Source organism: Diuraphis noxia, unplaced genomic scaffold (genome assembly GCF_037042655.1).
Source record: "Diuraphis noxia isolate RWA-SAM2 unplaced genomic scaffold, SU_Dnox_SAM2 contig0002, whole genome shotgun sequence".
NCBI lineage: Eukaryota > Metazoa > Arthropoda > Insecta > Hemiptera > Aphididae > Diuraphis > Diuraphis noxia.
The window spans coordinates 23,127,991-23,149,825 of NW_028301712.1; the positions used below are offsets into that span (position 1 = coordinate 23,127,991).

The window sequence follows — 21,835 nt, forward strand, 5'->3', positions numbered from 1 at the left end:
GGATAAAGTTACATAATATTATGTTAAATGCCGTGGTTGAGTAAAGTTAATTGGATATTATATTTTATATAATAAATAATAATATAATAATATTATTATTTTTGTAATATTGATATCGTGTCGATAAAATGTACATTTAGTTCTACAAATCTAAAATTTTAAATAACATTACAAAATTTTAAAAACAATTAAATTACAACTTTTGTAAATTAATAAAGTTATAAAAGATTTTGAAAAAAGTTTATAGTTTTATGTATGTAGACATGTCTTGCTTAGATATATTTTATTATTGGATCTCTTAAAAATGTTACATTTACATTTTAATTAAAAATGACTAGGTAACGAGCATTTTTAAAACAATCTTTTCTAAATATATATTTGATATGAAAAAATAGTTTTCAAAAAGAAAAATGTTCCTGTTTTTAGTGTTAATTGTCTGTATAAGCTGTAAGAAATGAGAGGGTAAAAAAAGTTTTATAATCATAAGTTTTTTTTACGTAAATACTTATAATATAAATTATACATACTTTTAGCTTAAAAGTTATTATTTTCAGCTAAATACTCCAGTCAGTATAGTCATTAGTTTTTCGATAAATTACCTTTGATGACTATCTGAAATATTGTTGTTGGGACGGATTCATGGCTGTGATACAAAATAATTGTTCTATAAAATGCATTTTTTTAATATAATACTATTTAGTCAAACATTATGCTTTGAAAAAATTGATACCAACTGAAGTAATGTAGCATGTTTAAACGTTTTCTTGCTGATTACTATGTCTTCTGGATTTGTTAACTGAATGATATTTCGTTTGATTTGGTTGACCAGAATTCATTTCAAACACGCTACATTCTAAATAAACATATAAAACATATTCAGATGAGCCACTTATCACTACTATAGAAAGTTATCTTATCAATACGATGTAAAGTATAATATCACAGATAATTTATTATAATTTGATTCAATTTTGGTATAATAATAAGATTTAAAGAATACTTATCACAATCACGATTTTTATTCTCATAAATTACAGTATTATTATATTTATTATTTATATACAATAAAATTATAACCTCATCATTTTTTTTCAGGAACGTTACCTTGCGTTAAATCTTATACCATTTATTGTAATTAAAATGTGTGACTTGCTTTACTCTATAATATTTATATAAATCAAATTATTTCCACTTCAGATCATTAATCAGAATTTATTTTTATTACATATGTAATGAATACGTAATTTGCTATCTTATTGTCAATTCCAGAATTTATTTGGTTACGCGTTAACAATATAGATAGAAATTGTAGTATAAATATTATTCAATCTTTGTATAATTCACGGCCACAATTGTATTGCTGTTGAAATTATTTCAGAAAGTTATATACAAGTTAAATAGGTAGTAGTATTTACTTAAACTAATCGAAAAACTATTTTACAGCTATACATTTATAAATACTATGGTATCTACTAATATTATAATATTATGCTATTTTGTATTATAATAGTTTACCAATAGATAGTTATTAAACAATTTAGGTTTGAAATCATTTACTCCAATAAAATTATAATCTAATTTATAAAAATAAGTGTCATGTGTATAAATTATATTTTAATGCTGCTTTTGAGTCCTTTAATAATGTAAAATATCTTGTATATAATTTTTTTTTTTTTTTTTTATTAATTAAAGGCTTCAAATACAATGTTTATTAGCCTACACGTATATAATTTATAATCACTATAAAACCATGATAGTATACTTTTTCTATAAAGTAAAAATAAATAAAATTGTACGAATATTTTTACTGATTTTTATTTTATGTAATTTTGTAATTTAATAAAATTCAAATTTGTTCTGTATCATTTGTAAAATTTCTTATGAAATAAACTTACTGTTATGTTGTAAATATTTTTTTTACATTTCCCGTAAATGTAGGTACTAAAAATTGATGAATATCATCAAAATTATATTTCATATTTCAGTAAGTTGATATTATTATTTATTTGAATTAAATACTTGTATGATTAAAAACCGGAAACGTTTACATTAAGGTCAATATTTGTGCACACTTAAAATAAACGTTAACTTCGTGCACATTACCAGAGGAACACGAAGATATAATCTTCAGTTTATTTAAATTTAACCTTTAACAACAAGGGTCAAATTAAAGCAATTGGATTCGCTTGATAATATTATAATGCTTTGTAATAATAATAACGTTGTCATGAATGCGTTTTACATGGTTATTATAAATAACTACAGTTAGCATTATATATAAATTGGGTCAAATAAATTAAGTGACGTGCCAATAAAATAACTAACAAGATATATTATTATAACATTTTATTATTATTATTATTACTAATAAATTATGTAATATATTATATACGTTAAAATATGCATTTTGATAATTTAATTGCCCATTTTCAAAGTATAATTTTATAACAATAGCAAATAAAGAATCAAATGACAATATTATTTTGGTTTTTAGGCACCTATAGTTATAGTATTAAGCTCAGGGATCTTGGAATCCGAGAATATTTAAAAACGTTCCGAGGAACGATGCATCGAAAAATATATTATATTATTTACGATATTGTTGAACAATCAGAATTATTCAAAAGCTAGTTTTGTGAACATCACGTGAGCTACTTAGATTGACTTTCAAACAATTTATTACTGCACGCCAGCGGGTCGACCGCTATCGTCTCTGCATATTATACAATTGTAAATTACATATTAAATAATATTGTGTTTACGGTATTTCACCACGTTTGTATAGGTTTATTATTACTATTATGTTATACTGGCTGCTAGTTGCTACTACGTTAATGATTTTATATACATTGGTTACTAAACAGTACATGTTCGACCTACATCCAATAGAGATGCTAATATAGCCAATAAATATAATTATATCATAATGTGTTCTATCCCTCCCCATAATCTACACCGTTAAAAATATAAATAGTTTAAACAAGATCTACTCGTATACAAATATTATAAAACACGATATTTATAGTTGCATCACCAATCATTGCTTTAATTATAATCATTTTTTTTTATCAAATTTTAATATCTTAAATTTGGAATTTAATAAGACACAATACCATTAAAAAATCCAAAATACAGCATATATCCCTACAAACTACAAAATTATATTCGTAATTTTCGTTAACAAACACTGAAGAGTCAGTTTTATCGGGATACATTAGTATCATATTATTTTGTTCCAACAAAATGAATGATACCAACAATCAAAATAAATAACAATGAACAAAATCAAAATAGAAATGTATGTTATCGTAACTGTTTGATTCATAATAAATTATATAATACATATATAAAAAAGTGTTTTATAATATCTACTATGACAATTTATTATTACAGCTCGAAGGTTGTCATTTAGGTTTATCAAAAAGTAATATACATTTTTCCTACTAGGGATAAGTTTATAATAAGTGACATCATTTTACAGGAAATTCGCACGAGTCGTTGATTTACTAAATAACAAACACTTTAACGACGTTAGTGATCAGTGACCACATGCATGAATAACGAATACATATTACCTATTCGCAGAATTATAACTGAAATCATAATTCGTGGAACGAATATTACTGATTTATGGGTCATGATTGATACCAATAAACTTGGTACAGATTTCCATATCATCCGATTTTCTGTTTCAGATAAATGGTTGCAAATTATTATAAATGATAATTTCACTGTTAATAATATGTAAAATAAAAATTAATTCGCAAGTAAGTGGGATTTTTTAAAGTTTTTCGAAAAAAGATTTACACACCCAATAATGTTTACGTCATCATAAGCAAACGTTTTGTAGTTGTTTCGATTAAGAAATTTATGGATGGTAAAGATGTACACAATTTGCCGAGATACTGTTTTATTAATTCGTTTGTTGATGTAATCTAATTGATTCGATAAACAGTAAAAATGAAAATACAATAATTTTAGAAAACCATGCTCTGTATAATATTATTAATTAGATCTGCGTCGGCTGGGTGTGATTTATTAGTAGCAGACGTGAGTCATATTACTCCACACGTACCAAACTGTAACCGACAATAACCCGGAAGTCCACCGGCAGTGTGTGTATACGCCGAACGACGGGTATTATAATACAGGAACATTATTATTATATGGGCGTGTCTTGGAACTCTGTCGAGTTCGGGTAATGGGTAATACGACAAAGAGAAATAATACACGACGACTTATGGAATTAGAGTTGCCAACATGAATGCACGAACTAGTGAGTTGTTTAATGAGACGTGAAGATTTCGATTTTGTTCGTATTCCATGATTTAATATATAGACACGGCGTAATATTAATTATTTACACTGTTATCCGTTAATTTTTTTCCATGCTGTAATTTAAAAACAGCAGTTTGTTTGTTGTTGTACGGCGCGATGTATAGGCAATATAGCTACATTACTGTGCGGCGTCTGTGTCTAAGAACAACATATTTCAATCGTTTAATATTTTTTTGTTTAACAATTGATAACATATTAGTAATAGTATAGAAAAATCAAATTTTATTTTCTTAATAAATAATTAAAATCTTATAAATAAGAAATCATTTTCTCAAAGAAGTTTTTTATTGTATACATATATAAGTATTACACTCATTAAACAATATAATATGTATTCTTATTCTTCAAAATCTTCTATACAAATGATTTAAAATTTACTAAAGAAACAGCCAATCTCTGCTAAATCTGGAAGATGCAGATTAAAAAATCATTATCTAAGTAACCTTTAATTGATTACCCAATATAAAAATATTGTGATTACAATGGATCAATATTATCTTGTTTGATTTAATTATTATTAATTCATCTAATAGAACTTAGTAGAGTTCTTAGTACTAGTGTACTAAAAAATAATTTGTCTATTTAATTGATCTTCTGAAATTCTAAATAAAATTTTGTTTATCATTACATAATACATCCATACAAAAAATAAACACAATAAAGTAAATGTAAACTAACTTATTGGATTGTCTTAATAAAAAAAATCATTAATTATTGATTTATAAACTTTAAATGGTCGTGGTAAGCAACGCAATGAACACAAACCTATAATTAGATCACAATTATTAAATAAAGTGGATTCTTTTTAATGTGGAAATCGCGTAATTTGGACATTGATATAATAAGGGTAAAAATATCTGGTACCAATTCCAATGCATACTATTAAAGTTATTTCGATTCATACGGCCCCATAACACAAATAAATGTTTGATCCCATATTAAGCGGAATTCACTATATATACATATTATATAAACATGTATGTATGTAAGTTTACTTTTAATGTAAACAAATAAATACCTACGCAAGAGCGTGAAGTAGATAATAAAAAAAAAAAATCTAAAATGATGAAACATGCAATTTTATAATATTCTGAAAATTAAAAACTGCTGTTCCATAATACTTAAAAGCACTATACACAGATTAAAATTATACTAAACACTACTTTATCAATATTATGCAAATTGCACTTAAATAATGTACTGTATGTATTTAATTAGGTACATGAATATTATTTGATACCTATGTTATGATTATAGTATTTAATTTATCGTAAAATTACAACTTTTTAAAGACTTTTATCATTGTAACTTGTAAAGCTTGGTCAGTTATTGACACACACATATATATATATTCGTGTATAATATCAAAGTTTAATGGATTATTTTATAGATATCTTATATTTTTATTCAGCATAAGAATAAGGTATCTTATATGCAAACCAACAAATTAATAAATAAGAATGTTTTTAATTTAAAAAAGTAAAATAAAAATGATTATTCTTAAAAATGTATAATATTTATAACTCAGATCCTTATTTTGTTTATTAACTTAAATAAATATTAGTACACTACTAAATTGTTCAATTAATTAAATGTTAATTAATTATAACTTAGTGTTTTTGACCAGAAAAATAGTATGAGAAGATTCAATAAGTTTAGATTGTCACAATAATTATTATTTTACCAATCAGCAGATAAATATTATGCAAATCATGATCTATATTATATGGCATAATGGCTGTAAAAAATCTTATTAGATATTTGATTACGAAAATATATTGTTATATCATTATGTAGTTTGTAGATATAAGGCAATAAATATTTTAATTACATATGAAAATATATTTCTTGTTGAACTAATAATCAAGATGATAATATATATATAATACCTTAGAGTCTTTTATAATCTTATATTTTGAGAAAAAATGACTTTTATTTGTATTTTATCAAGGATAAATTAAAGAAATTGAATTTTTTATGTTTTTATGCATTTTTATTACACTAGCTGAAGTTATTCTTAAGTTTAGTGCATTCGTCAGTGCCAAATTTTCATAATCGTATTGACCTTTTCCAACTGTGAAGAAGGTCAAAGAGTATCACCTGTAACTATGTGTAAACGTTATTTTTTATTTATCACTAGTACTTAGCAATATAATTTGGTAATAGGTTTCGAGTGTACTTCGCTATTGAGCATTGGTGTTATTCCATATTTTTTTCTGGTTTTTTAGAATAATATTTTTGACCATCCAAGTTTTGATAAGTATAAATTTGTACCTGAAATTCCTTTAAATTTATTAACTAAATAATTTTCACTGATCCTAATGTTGACGTCAGATGTATAAAATAAAATAAATAAAACAAACTCTCTGCTCGTAATAAAAGTTGTTTCACTAGTGATTCATACATTTTAATTAAAAAAAAATGAAGCTATCTAACTGTAAACATCAATTATTATAAGTATAGATTCCAATTCAGTCGTATAGCTAAAATATATTCAGATTTTGGAAATAGTAAAGACTTTTTCTATTTTTAATTTAATAAAATATATATTAAATATGAGTGTGTCTGTATCCAATTTGACCATTTAAATAATATCTTCTTTTCCATTTGTTTCATAACTTATTACTTTACTAATAAAGCTGTTTTTGTTTTTTGATTGGGGTTATTCATATATTATTTTAATATTATGTTTATACATTTTTTTAAATTAGGCACCCATTTATACGTTTCATGATTAGATTCACTGATCTAGATTTGAATATTGAATATTAACTACAATTATTTCATACAATGTGTATATAGATGATAATAACTATAGTAAAATTTAAATTAATGACATATTAAGCACATAATCCTGCACTTAAATATTATTATCAATATCACTATATCATGAAAGTTACTTATTGAAAATTATGTTTGATTAATTTAATACAAAATAATTTAATGATTAATACATATGGTATTCTACATAATGTCACGCGTCATTATTCTATAAACCAACTGGAAATCGTATACAATAAATATCTAATAATATATTTATTGATTGTACATATAAGGTGTAACAGGACTATTTAAGTACTGTTACACCCTGTATACTACTCTAGGTATCGAAATAATGAATGTATTAAGGTTTAAATTATACTTAAAAAAGTTAAAAACCTAATATTTTTATTCAATGCCATATAACAAGATATATTTTAATTATCATAACATTTGTTAAGCTAATGTTAAAAGTTCTACTCACGCTATAAGATCAAATAATGGTATTGTTAAACAGTTGAAATTTTAAAATAAAACGAAAAGTATCCAATTCAGAAAATTTCAGTTGTGTATTTGTTTAATATGTATACAAAATATAACTTTGAAATGAAAAATAATAAAAACTAAAATGTATAGCGTCAAACAAAAAGAACGAAACTACAATCGAATGCTTTCGTCCACCTGATCTCAAAACTTATAGCGAATGAAAACACCTGACATTTAATTGGAATAATGTGATTCGTGAAGCATAGATGTGTAATTATAATAAAATATTATATGGTTAACCCTTTCAGTCCCCATGTACATTATAATGTACATACATTTTTATAATTGATAATTAAATAATGATAAGCGCTACGTTCGTTATCGTGTTGTCTATGAATTCGTTATAATGTGTAGAATCAGAATAAAATATAATATCTTACATAAGTGTTACCAACATTATTAAATTCAACTGCAAAAGGGAAAAAATATGATAATCATAACCTGATTATTTTTCGATATGTTTTTTTCCCTCCTGAATGTATGTGATAATTTAAAATGTTGTGCATTTTTTTTATCAATTCTTGATATATTTGTTGATGTTTTGCCACCGGTTTCGTTATTATACGTACAATATCACGGAGTTTATAGAAGGTACTATTTATGTACATTACAATGTACATTGGGACTCGTCGGCTCAACACGACCGCGCGAGGCGCGACGGACTAACGGGCGACATGAACGTCATAATGCTATTATTGCTATTAGTAGTTTGACGTTCGATTTGTTGTTATTTTCCGTCGTTACTTGTTACTATATTATTTTTATTTTAAACTTGTTTTTAATTTCAGTACTTATATAGTAAAAGATATAGTACGGCTAAAAATAATATTTGTTATAGGTATCTATAAATAATAAATATGCATTAAATAAAACATTTATATATTATTAGTTATTATTAATAGCTAGTATTACAATATAGATATCTGTTTTAAAAATATTGGATTAGATGATAAAATGATTTATTTATACGAGTACACATTATATCACAAATATTGTGGAGGAAATTACATTTTTAGATCTCAAAATAATAAAAACATAAATGTGTAGCGTTCGATTAAAGTATGTTATTTTTATACCGTTGAGTCCCAATGTACATTATAATGTACATTACGAATTCTCCGAAAATAAGTGTGCCAAAATTTTTTAATTCACAGAATCACTCATAAATACGGTAAATAAAAAGAAAATAATGAAAAAAAATTTTTTTTCCAAAAAAAAAAAAAGTCGGGACTGAAAGGGTTAATATAATTTCAAAATTATTAAGAAAAATAAGCTGGTTGTTGAGTTCTATAATCTAAGAAATTACCTAGATTTTGATTAATATTTTTAATAGATTATGTTTTTTTTTAAATTTATTTTTAATGTGATTGTATATAATACATACATTCAATTTTATTTTGGTACAGTGAGTATAGTAAAAAAATAATAGGTATTACATTCCAGTAAAATTAAAAGGTGTTTTAATTATTTTAAATTCCTACAGTATAATTTATTGATATCGCATGATTCATTCATAGGAAATATATATAATTATAAAGAAGAAAGAGTTTAGAGTATAAGTTCATATTATTTCATAATATTTATTGATATTAGTTAGATATTTCCTAATTTATAACATGGATTTTAAAATAGTTTAATAAACGATAACATAATAAATAATTAATTTAAATAATGAACTAAATTAAGAATATCTAAAATGAACATTGTACATTATTATGTAAATATAGTGATGTGAAAGTGTTTATGTTGAATGTTTAAATCATTTTAAATTTAAAAATTCCAATGGAAAGTCATATTTGAATACAAATGAACGTGTATGTTATGTACTTTAATAAACCTAGCATAGTAATTAAATACGTGGTTATGCACACATCTGGTACGATGAATTTAAATCTGTTTGTTTAAGAAGTAAACATAAAATGTAATTTAACTCAATGATTTTTCTAATTTCAATAAAGCTATTATTATACTAATAATTTTAATATAAATATTATACATTTATAAGGCAGGTACACACTATAATAATTTGTTGATTAGAATTAAAATAAATCAGTCACCTTTGATAAAGACAGTGCCTATAATATATCAATACTCGTCTAGACCAGCGTTTCTTAAACATTTTTATCCGTGGAACTCTTTTTAATGCCCACTTTTATCGTTAAACCCCTACTTCTTTTTAGCTTTTTAGTTTTTTTTAGGATTATTTGCAAATAAATTATAATATAAAGTATAGATTATTGAATTTATGAGTTAACTATAGATTAGGTATAGATTATTCCATATTGCTTATACATTATTATTTAATATACAAGTATTATTTTCCATAATGGATATTTTAAATTAATTTTCTTGAACATTTAAAAAAAATTACTTAAGCTTCGCGGAACCCTGAAGTTATCTACGTGGAACCCCAATGTTCCACTGAACACAGTTTAAGAAACGCTGGTCTAGACCATGCCATATCGCTGTTACTGGACCCATATTATAGGTAAACAATCACTTTACTACTAACTTAATTTAACTTTTCTGAATGTTGTACCTATAATTATTTATAGCTTATCAACGTTTTAATTTTTAGCTTACATTTGTTATAGTGTTGAAAAATGTCTGCATACATATTGGATTCTAAATAATGCGTGGAATAAATTCATTTTAATATGATATTTTTATACTTTTATATTTTGTATTGTCAGTGACATTTTTTAAGCAGAATGAAATGCTTAGAAACTGTCACATAGCCATTCAGAAATTGAGTCTGATATCAGCTTTGAATAGGTCATTTTTGATTTTTTGGTGGTTTCTTGAGAGTAGGTATAACAAATCTGCATCAAAGCATTGAATAATGTTAGAGTAATGTCAGCAATGTGGACTTAACCGATATGAGTTCAGAATGCTTTTTCCGATACGATGATTTATCATTGCTTTTAAATTTAATTTAACAATGAACCACTTTCCTGCGCCAATATGATCGAGCCGAAATAACCAAACAACCGTGTTTTCGTTATACCTATCTAGCTCTTTGTTAAAAAAAAAATATATATGTAGTTGATAGATGGCTCAGATACCAGCAGACCACTCGTTTCATTATTATTGACCGGACTATGACACTATGCAGATTTAAATCCACTGCAATTTATTTATTGTGTCACGTGTTGTGTATTTTAATATTTGCTAAAACTATAATAATATATTCACTGTGGTTGTTGTAATTATTATGATATTTATAATTTAAAGGTTTCCAACATTTGTTTGTTTAAAATGTGTACCTAAACTTAAATACAATTTCAAATTGTCAAAGTATGATTGTCGGTGACCGTTAGCATATTTTAACATTTTCGCTCGGATCTAGTAACATAACAAAATTAATAAGTGTTATTATTATTTTTTTTTCACCTAATAAAACGTTATGTCATCAGGGTATTGTATATGTAAATTTCTTATTAAAATAGAAATCACATGTACTCAATTGATACCTAAGAACACATATTTGTATAGAATTAATGCTTAACCTAACCAATTACCAGATTAAACGACAAATTTGTTAATTAAACATAACACACAATTATGAATGTACTGCTTTTTGATTTTGTATACAAAATAAACATATATTGTCATATATTATGTAATAAACATATATATTCTAAATCATAAATTTCTACATATGCAAATATCAAATAAACAAAATACTAATTAATAATTAATCTTTAATTTGGAATTTTCTATCAAATTACTCACAATTATGACCTTTTTTTTTTAAATTTGATTAATGAACACTATTATCATAACATCGTATAACATTATTTTTACCTGAGATTATAGTGTATTGGTCTTACGACACTCTATATGTATATTACAATATTACAAAACTTCAAAGAGTAATGTTCTTAAATAAAACTAACTCGTAATAAATCATATGTATAAAATAATGTTACTTAGATTAAGATTAGACAATGTTCGTACATCACAAAGTGTTCGGGGATTATGTTATTTCTAAGACTCGGTGATTGTCAATGATTTTGAAATAGCTTAAATCTGCTGGCTAGTATAAAAGTTGAGATTACTCTCGTTTTCAATGGTGGGATTTACGTCTGGTCTGATTTACTACCAATCAGAGACTATTCAGGTAATCCTATTCGAGTGAGTTGAAAACTTTCCAGGCCTCCATGAGACGTCTGTCTGGTCATTTCAGTATCAATATTTTTATACTAACTAGCAACTGGGGAAAAAAAGTGTTAATGGAACAAATTCAAGATTTACTCGGCGTTTAATTAGTAAATTAATCGAAATATATAGTATTATTAAGTAGGGTTAACTTATAACCCAGACGCCTAGTTATAAACGGTAAACGTTGTTAAACAGTCAAATTAGACAAAAGTGATGTTTATCATCGTTATACTATTTACAATAATTAATAGGTAAAGTAATAACTTAGATTTGGATGTTAACAAAATGACAATTAAAATCAAGTGGGAATACAATAGTTGTCAATTATTTCAAAAAAAAAAAAAAAAAAAAAAAATGACTAGCCAAGTACAAAAATCACTGTTTTATTTAAATTAAATATAGGCAATTAGTCCTTTGTTAAATTGTTAAAATAATTTTTTTTTTTTAAATTTTCCTGTCATTAAATCATATGAACAGGTATATAACAGAATTGCGTTTTTATATTATTTTGTTTAATGGAGAAGATAGTAATATTACTAGCAATTTCAGGTTTTAACACTTATTAAAAAAAAAAACGCTCTGCATAGTTAACTGTATTATACATATCATCGTCCAAAAAATAATAAAAAAACAACATTTATACTGTTTTTATATTCAATTATTTGTTCATATCTGTTAACAATGCAATTGTTTATTTTAATACATTTTTAAAACGGTTTCAATATATATTTTAAATAATTAGGTATGGTGCATAATTATATAAATTATTTTAAATTAATAATTTGAAAAAGATAATTATATTACATCAAATGTAGTAGAAATAAACCAAATAGCCTACAAATGTCGATATTTAATAATAACTAGTGATAATATTGACATACGTTATAATATTATGCCAATAATGAAAGTATGCAAATAAAATATAATTTATATATTTGAGTAAATTAACTGATTCATATTACTCAATATTATTCGTGATCAGAGAAATATCTTACAAAATTTCATAATTGTTGTTGTAACATTATTTACTATATTAATTGATCATTTTTAAAAATTAAAAAATATAATTTATAATACGATGATAACCAATTTGTTTTTTAGATACTGGCTAATACATCATGGTTTTACAATCACATTTAATGTGTATAGTATATTATATGCCTAAAGTTTTTTTTTACCTATTAAAATATGTAATTTCAAAAAACATTACTGTCTAATCACAAACTCGGATACACGAATATCGTGCAACACTTTTTTTATAAGAATAATATGAAATAACTTTATATTTCAATTAGAACTGAATTTTATCAGATTATAAATTCTGCAATTTTAGGAAATTAACTCTTATATACTATATTCATAATGATGAAAAATTTAACAACTAGGTTATGAAATCTGTAAAATGGTGTGTCGAACACTCGAACACACTCAAACGGGACCAAAGTACCACTTATATTAACTGTTGGTACATAAAGTAGTTTTAGTGGTTTTACATAATGATCATACAAATGACAATTTTATTATGTATATTCTAATTTAAGGTATTATATGATAATATACTATAAGAAATATAAAATTATTTTTTTTATTTGTATTATTATTATTTTCATAACATGATATTATAGTGATTATACTAAATCGAAGAAACGTAATAATGTCTCTTTATATTGAAGAAATAAAAATAAAAATGCATACCTAATTGTTGTATCGTGTGTTATATTATTATTACATTGATTACTACAACATATTTTAACATTTGAAAAAATGTAACCCTTCCGGTCATTAACACTATAAGTTATTTATGTATTTTTTAGTAACTATGTCTTTAACCATTCACAATTAGTTAGATACATGTATTTCAACATTTGGACCTCCTGAATCGCCGGCTAACTCAGTCAAATCTTCTACAAAAGGTCCAATCAATATCATATCAACAGTATAAGTTCGGTGAGAATTATATTATTCTAATTATTACTTCTATCTACATACGTTATACCTATTAGTTATATTATCTTAAAAGTTCAAAATATTATATGCATGTTTTTTGCGGTGTATCATTCAAAAGTTTTAATAGTGCTTCGTATAAATGCAATACCTGTTCAACTGAAACGTATGAACAATTCTATCTCATTGTATCATAAAATATTAAAATTCTACTTCAGGTTATAAAGTAAAATAACTATAATATTATAAATGTCACTATATTTTTTTTTCATTATCAATTAATTGAAGTGACAGTGGTAAATTGGTTGAAATAACATTTTATGTACTGTAGGTTTGTAGAAAATCCAAAATATACTTATTTGTAACATAAGTTACATTTATTGATAGGAAAATGTCAATACAATTTGTACAAGCCATTTCGTCAGGTTAGGTTAGGTTATTTGATTTTAACAATTTACTACTGTTCAACAAATAATATTATTTTATGGATTAACACTGTCGTCCAAAATATTATTTAACAATTATTTTTGTTTTATATTTATCAAAATTATATTCTCCAAATCCTTCAAAAATTGTGAAATGTCTTATTTTCTGTCGTTACTTATTTGTATCAAGTAGAATTTTAATTTTCACCCATAAGTATTTCAGTCAAAAAATAATTTTTTCTCCTAAGTATTACAGTTTATTTTATTCGTATAATATCAATTGTAATAGTAAATAATATTATACATTACTTTACTGCGAAACTACTATTACTTTTCAAATAAAAAATAATATATTTAAAATAAATTACATTTATCGACTTCTCGAAACCTTCTCAGTCGCGAGATAAAAAATGTTATATCAAGTACGATGGTTAAGATTATTAAAAAAAAAAAAAAACATTGTTTAACATTGATTTCCAATAAGGCATTATAAAAATATACACTTAACCAAAAAAAAAAAAACCGTAAACATGCATAACAGATATATGTATAAAGGAGCGTTTATTCAGTTCAGATGTATGGTATTTAGACAAAATAATATGGTATATAGATGTTGGACGTTTATATTTTTTGTATAATATTTGTGAATAAGCGTATGTGCTTGGCGCTGTTCCAAACCGAAAGGTATATATATTTTAATGTATGATTTACAAAGGAAATTGGAACCGATAATTACCAGACTATGTCCACAACGCCCGCATTAAAATAATTTATATGTGTTGAAATAAAAACGTACTGAGTGTCTGAAGCGATGATAATTATGAACAGATTTTAATTTGTCGTAAAGTCTGCTTTACCTACGTTTATGATTTTAAATCTATCATGATAAAAATACGCGATGAGCGTATGCTAGACGAATACTGAAAATCATCACTTCTAGTTATTGCTCGTTATTGTTAAAAGAAGACGTGGTTTCTGTCAAAAAATAGATATGAATATTACCTATTACGTATAATAATCGTATTTTAAATTTTTAAAATACACGCACGTCGGTTGACAGCTACCCTTAAGCTACGAGACTGGGGATGAATGAAATAGCGTAAGCTCCGTCTAGGTGTAGCGATTTTTACCACTTCCACGAGAGGGCTGTTTTTCCCACTCAAGTCAGTCGTTCCACATTCATGGCGCCACGACTCTGTGTTAATTGGCTGCCACGCCATCTGCGTTTCACCATAGTACTTGTGCAGGCGAACCGTCGTCGTCGGTGCGGTACACCAGCAACTTCACAACTTTGTTTTTTTTTTCGTTTAAGTTTTTTTTCCAACATTTTTTTTAAAATTACTATTAAACTGCAAAAATATCACTATAATTACCTATTATCATAATAATTAACATATTATAGAAAATTAACCGCTTAAATAACGCAATACCTATTTAATGTGAAATTTTTCAGTATCTTCAGTACCTATATAATAATATATGATGAGTTAAAATATGTGTATATATATGAAGAATGAAATCGGTTCAAAATAAATCATAATCGTTGAGTAATTAAATAACATTGTAAAATAGTTAAGATCTTTTACTCGTATGATGAGTAATAAGTATTACAGTTGTATTAATGAAAGACAAATGACTGTAAATACAGCATCCATAGTATGAATAGATATGAAAAATTTAAAATTGCGATTTTTTCGTAAATATTTAAATGCCCATAATTAAAATGCTTTAAATTAAAAATCTCAAAAAAACTTTTTAAGTGCTCTGGATAATATTGTTACCTTTCAAATTCATTGGTCAGTTAACTCTGATTTTAAAAACAACATAGTAAAACGGATTCTTTTAAATTTACTTAAATTAAATTTTCCATGTTATGTGTTAGTAAGACAGAGAAAAAACACAAGTGGGAATAACGTACTCTTAAGATTTTAATTGAGATACGTTATTAATTTATTATGGATGTAGAAATATTAAAAAGATATAGAGCAATGAAAGAAAGTAACTTAAACTATAAATGCGTTTATAACGGAAAAATATGAGAAACTAGTGAACTGATTATTGAATTTAAATTAAAAATATGTTCAGAATGTGGATTTTGATTTTTTTATGCAACTGATTCCTTTTTATTTTTTCCTCCGTCGAAGCTTCTTTTTGCTTACGAAATTGAGCATTAATATTGCACAACAACTTTATAACTCACAAAATAAGCCATTTTATAAGTTATACATTTGTATAAGTTAAACATTTATAATATTATGTTATTTAATATTATGATTTTCATAAAAAATATTTATAAAAATGGATCCAAACTTTTAATTATTGCACGGCATTCTTAAATAATTCTTGAAAGTATGTGGTATATTGGAAAGTTTTATCATTAACATTTATTTGTGGGATATTCCAGTGGTTATATATTTAATTCTTAAGTTATGATTTCAAAAGTATATTCAAGTCAGGTGCTTTACTTATTTCGCATATATTTTACATTCATTTTATATTTGTCTTATTATATTTATTTGCTTAAATATTTAATTTACAATTATTAACATATTAAAAATTATAATTTTATTGATTATATATAATACTAAACATGTTGATTGCAAAACTAATATAATATATTATAATACACATTTTTGGAAAATGTAGACTACAAAGATAACATTGAAAATTTTCTGAACTATGTAGACAACTTGGTATTTTTTAAAAATTATATTGGTGGGTATCACGTCAAAATGTTCTGTATATAAAAATAGCATGTATTCAGAATGTCCTTATTTAAAATAAACCATTTTAATCTCGAAAACCAATGAGTTTAAGAATGATAAATGAAATTTCGATTACCAATATTGATACAAATTTAATTATCAAACAAGAAAGTGGAGTGATGCATCCTCGATAGGAATCATTTTTCATGAGGACATCTGCAGTCTTGTAGATTATACCAAAAAAGAAACAACAATATTAGAATAGTGTATAAAAATATGTTCGATGAAATCTTAGACTCTTCACCATCTAACTCACAAATCTAAACAAAGGCTTCCAAAACCAACACAGGTGTTGCAATCGGTGACCAATTTATATTGTATAAACTAATAATAGACTATGTCAGTATATACACAGCGGAATACATTTCACTCCTATAAGGAGTCCACGTAGACGTTTTGCTGCCAATCTTACTATTAACATCATTTTTTACAGATTCACTAAGTGTTGTTAACATTATTTAGTATAACTTGTATTCAAGCTCCTTAGAAATTAAAATAAATAACATCAATGAAAAATCTAGCGAGAAAATACGGTTAATATAAGCACCAGGCCATTATGGAATCGATTATGAAATAACTCAAATTATCTATCAAATAAGTGATTCTAAAGTTCTAAACAGTATATTTATAAGTAATAAAGACTAATAAATTATGAATATAATAATAGGTATTTATTTATTTTTTGAACAATATTATAACGTTTTAATATTTTTCTTTGGTTAAAGCTTTAAAATTTAGTTAAATTTATTTAATGAAAGTGTGTATCCCAAAAAAATGTTTTTTAATTTAAATTTAAAGTATATTATATTACATATTCTTATTATGCTTTTGTTTATAGATTGTATATTCTTTAATGAAAATTATATTATGTTTTTAATTACCTGTTTATATGATTTTTTGTCATTAGGTATGTGATAAACCACCTTTACGTTAATAAGTTATATACCCATCAACACATCGTCAAATATACAGTTAATTTCACTGATCTCGTTTGAACTATACAATTTTCCACAATAGATTTTAAAAACATTTTGGATATATTTTACATGCATTTACGAGTATTACCACATAACGCTTGGCGAATCACCAATAAAATAATAATTATTGAATAGAAAATAATTTATTACTTAAATAATAGTAATTTGTATTGTATCATGTAGTTTAGAAGGAAAAATACGTCCAATTAAAAAAAAATAAACAAATAACGCCACTAAAACGTAGAAAAAAACTACATCCAGATATATTTTCAACAATTTCGGTTTTTAGAAAAATTACATAGAAAAAAATCAATCAACCCGAATATGATATTCAAAAATACAGAAACCTTCCGTTAAAAAAAATGTACTACATATTTGATTGTGAGAATTTACGATATTTAAGTTTAGGTTAAAATATTTACAAGTTTAATTATTGAAACATTGTTTCCACAGGTATACGGTAGATAATATTTACACTCAATTATAAATGATTCGGCTTAATATTATACTTTTTTTATTTTATGATTGAGTAGGTTCTATAAAAATTAAAATATAATTGAAAGATGATGCCTTAGTATTTTTTCAGTACCACTTAACAGTAATTTAAATAGTGTTAAATCGTTAAATGCTTTTTTAACATTAAATTAATAATATTTTATAACTAATGGGTCTTTTGATGACAGTTAAAACTTGAGTGGAAAGTAAGTAATGCTCCTATATTATTAATTAATTATACCCAAGATATGTGGGCCAATTCAACTACTAAGTTCAGATTTTCAAAATCGTTTACCTTGTTCATTTATCACTTAAACATTGATGAAAAAAATAATTATATCCGTACAACATTGAGAAAAAATTAAATTAAATATATAAAATTGTACTGAAATTCAATGTATACCTATATAGTACATTAACCGAAATCTACCTATTAATACATATTTAATAAACGTAAGCATTAATAATTTTAAATACATTACTCTTAAGTACATACCACGTGCAATTTGATATAGTTGATGGTATATAGATAGTATCTTAATACAAAATATCTTCTATAAATGAATGAACATAAATACTACTGACATTAAACTGACACATATCTTAAAGGTATATGATAGTTTGATATTGTATATAAGAAATATAATAAACGAATACATTATTAAAACAGTTTATTTAAATGTATGTAATTGGTGAAATACAATAAATATTATTTTTTTCACGTGTTTCTATATCTTTTACCTGTGTATTAAGTTTATTTATTTAGCTAAAATGTATTACATCGTTGTTAATTTTATTTCTTATTCCATTGATGCTAGTGATAAGTTCAAGAGAATTACAACGTAAAATATATATTTTAATTTTAATAGGTACCTATTATTTATTTCTGTTACTTTAGATAGGAAAGAGAGATTTTATGAGATGACATGCTAACCCACTAGTATTGCGTTCCAAATATAAAACGAACATTTTGTTTCAATGGTAGTTCCAATCATATTACCATTTTTTTTTTTTTTGAAAACTTGTTTATTATTTTTTTCATTGATGACACAAAAACTACTAAAAAATTCTAAAATAAAAAAATGAACTGTTTAAATTACAAAAAAAAACGATATGTTAGAAACCTTGTTGGATAAAATAAATCCTTCAATTTAAATTTGAAATCTATAAATAAAAAATTTCACATGACAAAACTAAATTAATTAACTTTTTAGAACAATTAATGTTATTAAACTATGAAATAAATTGAAAATATTTACAAACAATTATTTAGCTATTACTATGAGTAGGGATCATCTATTTATTTTATTAGTTATTTTTAATTTTTATTTATTGAAAATTTTTCATGTAAGGAAATGCTAATATTATCATACGGTGATAATTTCATGTATCGCATTCTACGGTTATTTTTTCTTTAAGATAAACTACGAAATTCTAAATAGATTTTGTTGAAAACCGGTTTTGCTTAAAACATACCATTCTTCTTTATTTTTATTTTTGGTTTTCTAGATTAATTTCAAAATTATTTGTAATTTCCTATTTTGAACTTCTTAAAAGCACCTACTAAATCTAATTTCCTATTAGAAACAACTATCTTCAAAGTTAAAAAACCGTAACATTTGTTTAGTATATATCATGTATACAGATGTCAGACATAAAAAACCCAACATCATTATAAAATCAATATAGGTAATCATCGTTCCGCTTAGAATGTAAAATCATTTATAGTAACTTTCAATGTATAATATTTTTGATATTTTTAACAAAAATGAGTTTTTTTATGAATTAAATGAGTATTACTTATGAAAAAATACTTAACTCATTGAACCTAGTATAAATAAATCTAGACTATCTTATATATGGAGATTGACATTTCACCTTTGCTCAAAAACATTTTATTGTGCAACAATTTATGATTAAATTCAAATATAATATATCCGTTACAGATACTTACTCTATGGTGTACTAAAAATCTATTAAAAAAACCCGACATACCCTGTTTGATAAAAAAAAAAAAAATTGCTTATAATTACTTCTAACAAAGAAAGGATTATTAAACATCATAAGATTTAAGTATATACATTTTTTATTAGATGTACACTTGGACATGTAAAAACCACGTTTAATATTATAGCCTATAGAATCTGATATTAATATGGTGAAATGTCTGTATTTACATTTTATTAAATTATTAACTCCGTGACTTCTATATTCAACAGATAGCTAATCAAGTTACTCTGAATATTATATGCGTGAAATCATCCTTGAGGTGTTCAAGCTTAAATGATTAATTTACAAAATCCCTTAGTTAATATGATGTGGATTTGTGAGGACTTGAGATGAATACATTTTTTATTATGACGTGTTACTTTCATTTTTTATTACCTACATAGGTCTAAGGAGTTCAGTCTCCGAGTCTGTTACTTTTTAACATACCTATAACACGTGGTATACTTTTTAGATTAATATCATAACTTTATTATTTTATTATATTATATTTTTAATTTATAAAATGTGTAGCTATACAGTAAAATTCTGTATGACATTATTGCTTATAACCTTACATTGAAATTATTTAAGATATTTTATATCATCAATTTTAAAGTTGACATTAATTAATGGATTATATTATAAACAGTATTCTAAATACAAAATTGTATAGAGATATAATGGATTTAAGAAAAAAATCACAAATGAAAATGGAATATTTCATATAAAATTAAATACTAATAACTTTTATGAAGAGAAGAGAAGTGTTAAAATTGTTTTAACTGCAACCGCCATCGCCACTGACTGTCATCTATGAAGCTACTAAGAATGTAACCTCTGAATGTAAAATTTGATTTTATATAAAATACATTTTAAATTGAAAAATAATAGCTAGAAAGTAAGTAAAGTTAATTTCATTGATTTTAATGTCCATTGAAATTTCGATTTCGAAGAATAAAGGCTGTTGAAAACAGTTTAAATTATATTATTATCAGATATGGAACCATAAGAGTATTGTAAAAAAAATTGTAAAATAATATTAATCTTTTTCCAAATTAAAAGCGGCTAAATACTTTTCATCATATAATATGACAATTTATGCAAATTTCCAATAAAATTATTAAAGTAGTTAACTAGGTGACTGTAAAAATATACCGAAGTTGAAAAGCGGAGGCGTGTTGTGTGTTAAAAACAAACATCCTTTGTTTCATAAGCAATACGCCTTCGAGATGTAATAACATTTATGCTTCAATCATTGTAAACACAAGGAGATAGTTAATTAGTTTATTATTAGCTTTTAAGGTATTTGTGATATAAAATGCGCTTAAGTGAAATTTGATATTGTTACTCAATAATATTCCGATCGTTTTAATCTGTAGTACTGTTGAGTTGAGCTATGCCGTTCTCGGGTGCATTAGTAACGTTTCCGACC

General features: G+C 24.5%; 1 protein-coding gene across 6 annotated transcripts in view; it reads left to right on the forward strand.

Annotated features, from left to right (window-relative positions):
• The window catches only part of LOC107164174 (5-hydroxytryptamine receptor 7), a 232,925-nt gene that overhangs the window by 87,836 nt on the left and 123,254 nt on the right, over window positions 1-21,835 (forward strand). The window lies entirely within an intron of this gene.